This window comes from Ahaetulla prasina, chromosome 4 (genome assembly GCF_028640845.1).
Source record: "Ahaetulla prasina isolate Xishuangbanna chromosome 4, ASM2864084v1, whole genome shotgun sequence".
Taxonomy (NCBI): Eukaryota; Metazoa; Chordata; class Lepidosauria; order Squamata; family Colubridae; genus Ahaetulla; species Ahaetulla prasina.
The window spans coordinates 61,252,703-61,261,043 of NC_080542.1; positions in this window are offsets into that span (position 1 = coordinate 61,252,703).

An 8,341-nucleotide genomic window follows, 5' to 3' on the forward strand; every position below is an offset into this window, starting at 1 on the left:
CTGTCTTAGGCCCAGTACTCTTCAATATCTTCATAAACAACTTAGAGGAGGGAATAGAAGGGGAACTTACCAAATTTGCAGATGATACTAAGCTGGCAGGAATAGCTAACACCCTAGAAGATTTTGTTAGATAGGGCCCAGACTTGAATACCGGGCCCTATCTAACAAAATGAAATTCAATGTAGGGGAAAGTAAAGTATTACACTTAGGCAAAAAAAAACCCAAAAGTATACATAGACTGGATGAAACCAGACTTAACAGCAGTAACTGTGAGAGAGATCTTGGTGTCTTAGTGGAAAACTAGCTAAATATGAACCAGCAGTGTGCAGCAGCAGCCAAAAAAGCCAATGCAATCCTAAACTGCATTAACAGAGGGATACAATCAAAATCAAGTGAGGTACTAATATCTCTGTATAAAGCCTTAGTAAGACCACACCGAGAATACGGCGTCCAGCTTTGATCACCACACTATAAAAAGATGTTGAGACTCTAGAAAAAAGTGGTACAGATAGCATCACCATCAGATGGATTTGTAACTGTCTGACAAACCATACTCAACAAGTAGTTCTCAATGGGTCTACATCTACATGGAGGGAAGTAAGCAGTGGGGTACCACCAGGTTCTGTCTTAGGCCCAGTACTCTTCAATATCTTCATAAACAACTTAGAGGAGGGAATAGAAGGGGAACTTACCAAATTTGCAGATGATACTAAGCTGGCAGGAATAGCTAACACCCTAGAAGATTTTGTTAGATAGGGCCCAGACTTGAATACCGGGCCCTATCTAACAAAATGAAATTCAATGTAGGGGAAAGTAAAGTATTACACTTAGGCAAAAAAAAACCCAAAAGTATACATAGACTGGATGAAACCAGACTTAACAGCAGTAACTGTGAGAGAGATCTTGGTGTCTTAGTGGAAAACTAGCTAAATATGAACCAGCAGTGTGCAGCAGCAGCCAAAAAAGCCAATGCAATCCTAAACTGCATTAACAGAGGGATACAATCAAAATCAAGTGAGGTACTAATATCTCTGTATAAAGCCTTAGTAAGACCACACCGAGAATACGGCGTCCAGCTTTGATCACCACACTATAAAAAAGATGTTGAGACTCTAGAAAAAGTGTAGAGAAGAACCACCAAGATGATCAGGAGTTCCAATATTTGAGGGGCTGCCACAGAGAGACGGGGTCAAGCTTTTTTCCAAGGCATCTGAAGGCCAGACAAGGAATAATGGATGGAGATTCAGCCTAGAAATAAGGAGAAATTTTCTGGCAGTGAGAACAATCAGCCAATGGAACACCTTGCCTTCGGATGTTGTGGGAGCTTCATTATTGTAGGCTTTCAAGAAGAACTTGAAATTGGACTGCCATTTGTTAGAAATGGTGTAGGGTCTCCTGCTTGGGTGGGGGGTTGGACTAGATGACTTACAAGGTCCCTTCCAACTCTGTTAATCTGTTAATATCATCAAGTCTACCTGGTTGCTTTCTCTACACTCATCACTTTCTACCTCCAGCTCTTCCAGCTTGGCTTGCTTTCCCCATAGACGGATACCCCTGTCCCCATGGATGAATGTCATCCCCTAGAGTTTCTCTTCCCAGTCCTCTTTTCTCCCCACCCCTAAGGACCACCGGGGTCTCAGAGGGTCATCTTCCCCCGGCCACTCAGACAGATCCAATCCTACCAGAGGGGGCATCACAGACACCTCTTCCCAAGTTTCAGTTTCTCCCTTGAGTAAACATTGTTTCCCCATGGTAAAAGTAATATCCTTTCCAGGTTGATCAAAATTCTGCAATTTTGGATTGCAGAATTAGATTCCACGTAATGTCAGATCTGCCCCAAAGGTACCATTTAGGAAAGCAGATTATTGCTGTTTTGATTTTTGTCCCTCCAGAAGCACCGACCACCATCCTGACTTTGTTCTTCTCATCCACCAGGATAGTCGGACACATGGATGAGAAAGGTTGTTTACCTGTTGGGGATGGAGCCAGGTGAGATGCATTGCTGGACATGGTCCTCGAACATGCCACTTAAACCACTAGCCAGTATAGTTGTAGTAGTAAATATTCTGTGAACTATGGGCTGATTCACATCAGTCCTTCCTTTGCTCCAGCTGATTGAAGAGAAAAGAACTTTTGCTAAAGATGTTGGTTGCAGGAAAGTGAAGCAGAATCTGAAGTTCCTGCTCACCAATACAAAGAGCCAAACCCCAACATTCCCCTTGCCTTCCCTTTCCCCAATATCTGGTCTGTTGCCATCCAATCCAGGATTGCCATGAAAACTCTGGGTTGTTTAGACTGCTGTGATTTCACACCCAGGGCAAGTAACCTTAAAGATGTCCATCATAACTGGTACAAATCTGCTCTAGTCTTCTTCACAAATCAGCTCCCCCTCCTCAATTTCCACCATTAGATACATAAGTTTGGATTGTCCCAAATGCCTCCCCCCTCCCTTCCTCTTTGATGGCAGGGTTCCAACAAGGCACCAGGCCAATGGATATCCTGACAATGTCAGATCTGGTAATTTATATAATGATAATCTTGACTGCTGTTGGCAAATATGAAAATACTTATGTTTTAGTACAGAGGTGAGGTTTTGAAAACTGATTAAATCCAGGTCCCAACCAAGAGGCAACCAATTTTGTAATCCAGAGTTACCAGTAATAGTCAGTATGAAGGCAAGATGGAGAGGATTCTTCTCTGACAGCTCATGTTCTGAAGGGAAAGGACAGAGTCAAATGCTTCCCTTTTCTTCACTTGCAAATTGAATCTCCAGGATTTTAGAAATTTTATATGGTCGTGAGGAAAAGATATGAAACATAGTGGCAGGGGGAAAAAAGCCAAATTAGTTTCTGGATTCAGGATTTATTTTCCACTGTGTAATACAGGCTTTTGGGTGCAAGAAAAATTCTTGGATACAACAGGCTCTTCATTGCAAAAGTAAACAGCGTGCAATTACCCGGGGAAAAGATCTGTTAGACAAAATCAGAAAAATAAACTTACATTTTACTTGTTTGGCAGATAAAATTGAATCCTGGCATTATGTAAAGATTCAATGTATTGGCTACATTTTCAGTCTTAAAAGAAACTTTAGGCTTGGCAATTAGGGGTTGATGGTGGGAAACAAAAGCCACAATTCACATCTCGTGCAGCTTTCATGAAAGTGAAAATTGTTTTTCAAAAAGAAAATGGGGTCTGATGGAAGAGCTTATTGATTTTTTCCCCTAACGCTTTTGTATCACTAAGCCTTAATTATCCTATGCAGAGGCATAATGTCTTAAATTAAAAAAAGACCCTTTAAAAATAAATAATCCTGTCCCTATAATATTAATGCTGATGAATGAGTTTTTTTTTATCAAAAAAGTATCCTACTTTGTCATGCACTCCAGAAATAAAAATAATCAATTATTTTTCAGAGTGAAAAATAATCAATAGCCAATGCTTTGTGATAAAGAAAGACTTTGTCATAGCAACAAAGGTGACAGATAGCTGAGCATTTGGAAGAGTTCCCCTACAGTCTTGGCTAACAGGATAAAAAGCTGTAAAACATACATATATTATTAATAACAAATATTTATTTTTTATTTTATTTATCAAATTATATTATTATAATATTGATAAAAATAATTTATAAAAAAAGTACAGCTGCAGTCTGAATGAGAACAATGTCAGGGTTCCGCCCAATGGCCTAATTATATCATGAGCCTTGAGTCAAGCTTCAAAAAAAATCCATTTATTTATTAGGAGCTTCATCTCGGCACATTCCAAGTGAAGCCAACTCTGTCCTCATTTAATTCACACCCTGGCTCTGGCCCTGTTCCCCTCTCCCCCCAAGGCATGTCATTAGTCACATTCCCTAATGAAGCACTTTTATGGGTTGTAGAAGTCCCTCCTTCCAGCCACTGTGGGTCTCCATGGCCTTGACATAGAGATGGCTAGAATGTGCTTTTGTTTTGACTGAAATCCAATTCCCTCGCTGTAGCTGTGAGGCTCAGATCCTCATCCCCCTGCCTATGGCAACTCAAGAGCAGGTCAGAAATGCTTCACAAGTTGATATTTGGCTTCCCTCACTTCCCAAAGGCGACCTGTGCAAAGCAAATATAGTTATGAGTACAGGTATTGATTTCAGGGGTGCGACCCTCCCCCAGGTTTTGTTGGGTTGTCTTCATGGAATTTAGCTATGAGGTGGTCAGACTGGATGTTTCTGCTCTTTACCCAAGATGCCTCTGATAGGGAGTAGCCCTTCCACTTGAATAGGTATTGGAGTTGTCTTCTGTGCCACCTCGAGTCGAGGATGTGTTGCACTTCATAATGGGTTTGGCCCCCTATGACTACTGGATCTGGGGACTCATGGGGTAGTGGCCTCAGGGTTGACCCAAGCACAGGTTTTAAAAGGCTGCTATGGAATACCTGATGTACCTTTCCTAGCAGTTGGGGCAATTTTAATTGCACTGTGACCAGGTTGATAATCTTCACTGTGGGGAATGGCCCCATGAACTTGGGTCCCAGCTTCTTGCTGGGGAAAATTAACCTCAAATACTTTGTGGAGAGTAGAACGTTTTCTCTCCTGGAAAGGTTGTTGTGGGGCTCAGTGTTTGTCTGCCTGTTTCCTGTCTGTGCTGCTTTAGTTAGTACTTTCTTGACATTTTCCCATGCTGCTTTTAGCATTGACAGCCAATCTGTCAAGCTGACTGAGAAGTGGGATCCCTTGGGTATTCTGGCATTGGGACAAAGTCCATGTGACTCACTACTTTGAACAGAGTTAATCCCGTGCTACTGTGAACCGCATTATTGTACGTGACCTCAGCAAAAGCAGGAGGTCCATCCAATTGGATTGCTGATAGTTCACATCAGGGGTGAAATCTAAAAATTTTCCCTACCGGTTCTGTGGACGTGGCTTAATTGGTTGGCGTGGCTTGGTGTTCAGATGACTGGGTGGGTGTGGCCAATAACAATAAATAATAAAAATAATAAACAAAGTATAAAAAACAATAAGAGGTACCAAAAACTAACTTTCACTTTTTACACATACACAATACAGCACAACTGACTCACACACAATGTAAAAGCAGCTGCACTTCACACTTCACACAGCCACAAAAAGCTCAAAAACCAACTTTCACACTTTACACACACACAACACAACTCAACTCTCTCACACACACACACAATACCACATACAGCTTTCTGAGATTTTGTGTGTTTGTGTAGTTAGAATGAAACACTACAGAAACGCACCAAATCTCAGAAAGCTGCACGAATATTTTATTTTATTATTTTATTTTATTTTTTAAGATTTGTGGACTTCAATTCCCAGAGTTCCTCAGCCAGCAAAGCTAGCCAGCATTAGTTGCTCAGTGATGAACTAGATTAGCTGAGCAACTGATTCTGTCTTGTGCTGAAAGTGAAACTGGGGCTTTTGGGCTGGGAAAAAAGCCATGCATTGGATCAGTAATCAGGTAAGTGCCTTAGAATCTCTTAAAAGGAGGTTTTCTACATGTTTTCTACAGAAAACATGATTTTTAAGGTTCTGCTGATGAAGAACTCAGGTGAGATTGGCAGAGGAGCCTTTAAAAAAAAATTTTTTTAAGTTTAAAGGCTCTGCCGGTCTCAGCTGAGGGGTGGGATCCTCAAAGGCTTTTTTTTTACTTTTAAAGGCATGTTTCAGCTGAAGCAAAACCTTCTTTTAAAAGTAAAAAAAACCTCTTTGCTGATGGTGTAGCTCAGCAGAAGCGGGGGGGTGGGCCCAGGGATTTTTGCTACTGGTCCTCCGAACCAGCAGCCACCATCGCTACTGGATCGCGCGAGCCTGTCCGAACCGGGAGCATTTCACCCCTGGTTCAAATAACACCTCAGGTACTGTTCTACAATGGCGTTCAGTCTCTCCCCCCCACTCATTGGTTCTCAGGTGAAAGGCTTAGCTAAGGTCCTGGGACAACCCAATGGACTGCAGCAACTCCCTCCAACTTAGCCGTGAGCTGAAAACGCACCTATTTATTCAAGCGGGACTGGATTCAATAAAATTGAAATTTTATTGGGGTATTTATGTCTTAAGATTTTAAACTGTTTTAAAATTTCGGCCACATTATAATATTTCTTTTTAACTTCTTTTTAATGTTTATATATTGAATTTATATATTGGATTTCAGTAAAGCATTTGACAATGTAGACCTCAGCCTTCTTGGTATTCTAGAAAAATGTGGTATAGTTAGATCAGCACTAGATGGATTTGTAACTGGATGACAGATCACACTCAATCTTTAGTCGTTAATGAGACTATTTGCCAGACCTGCCCCAGCTTGCATATTCAGGAAAGAAATATTCACAACTCTATTTGTAGTGAAATCAGGGGTGAAATCTAGCAGGTTCTGACAGGTTCTGGAGAACCAGTAGCAGAAATTTTGAGTAGTTCAGAAACTGGCAAATACCACCTCTGGCTTGCCCCAGAGTGGGGTAGGAATGAAGATTTTGCAATATCCTTCCCCCAGGAGTAGGGAGGGAATGGGGATTTTGCAGTATCCTTCCCCTGCCATGCCCACCAAGCCACACCACGCCCACCAAGCCTCTCCCACAGAACTGGTAGTAAAAATTTGGATTTCACCACTGAGTGAAATGTATGCTTTTACTGAAACCATGGTTACAACATACCAAAGCCAGATCTTAAGATTTCTCACTTAACTCCAGTAATTTTCCCTTCTCCCAGGCTCTCCCCCTTGGTCACCTTGGTCATGTCTAATAAGGTTCAAATTAGGTGTTTTAGTAACAGTTCCACATTTTGGTACCTCTTTGGATGGGCATTTCGCATTCCATTCCCAACCTTGTGTCCTTGGATCTTTCAAATATTGTTTGTGGATGGCACCTATGGTTCCCTGTCATCCAGGGGGATAGCAGGCTGCCATCAGAGTGAAGCGAAGCAGTGCTGAGGTTTGATGGCAGATCTGACATTAAATCTACATGGAGAGAAGTAAGCAATGGAGTACCCCAAGTTTCTCTTTCTGCTTTAGGTCCAGGAATCTTCAATATTTCATAAAAAATTTAGAAGAGGGAATAGAAGGGGAACTCATCAAATTTTCAGAAGACACCAAGCTGGCAGGAATAGCCAACACCCCAGAAGATAGGTTCAAGATTCAGTTGGATCTTAACATACTTGAATACTGGGCCCTACCTAACAAAATGAAATTCAATGGAGAGAAAAGTAAAGTTAAGCAGGAAAATCCAAAAGTACAAGTATAGATTAGGCAAAACCTGGCTCAATAATTGTGAGAGAGATCTTGTAGTCCTAGTGGACAATCACTTAAACATGAGCCGGCAGGGTGCTGCAGCCCCCAAAAAAGCCAAGGTAGTCCAAGGTTGCATTAACAGAGGAATAGAATCAAGATCACATGAAGTGTCAATATTACTTTATGATACCTTAGTAAGACCACACTTTGAGTACTGTATCCAGTTTTGGTCACCACAATATTAAAAAGATATTGAGAATCAGGAAAGAATGCAGAGAAAAGCAACAAAAATGATTGGGGGCTGGAGACTAAAACAAATGAAGAACAGTTGCAGGAATTGGATATGTCTAGTCTAGTGAAAAGAAGGACTGGATGGAAACTAATCAAGGAGAGAGGCAATTTAGAACTAAGGAAAAATTTCCTGACAGTGAGAATAATTGACCTGTGTAACACCTTACATTCAGAGGTTGCGGGTTCTCTATCTCTTTTAAGAAGAGATTGGACAGCAATTTGTCTGAAATTGTATAGGGCCGTGATGGTGCACCTATGGCATGCATGCTAAAGGTGGCACCAAGAGCCCTCTCTGTGGGAGCACATGCTGTTGCCCTAGCTCAGCCAGCTGATCGTCGGGTTCCCATGTGCGTATGTGCGCCGGCCATCTGGTCATTGTGCTTCTGAGGCGTGCATGCATGCCAGCTAGCTGGTCATCAGGTTTCAGATGCTCTTGCGCACGAACATGCCTTCCAGTTTGGGCACTCTGTGCCTAAAAGGTTCACCATCACTGCACTACAGCATAACCAACATAAGCTATGAAAAGAATAGCATTGCCATTACACAAAAATATTTCAGAAACAGCCATCAGACTAATCAAACACATGGTATTACCATAGCACATAAACCAACTAAATTCCTCCAAAACATACTGAGTAAACCAAAAGACACAGTAGCACAAGAATAAAAATCAGGAGTCATCTACAACATATAGTGTAAGGATTACAACAGTCACTAGGAAGCAAACACTGTACATAAATAAGAAGCATACTATGCACTTGCTAGCACTGCTGATATTAGCTAGTGAAGTAATGAAACATATGCAAGCAAACAACTCTAGATCAGAGAGCACC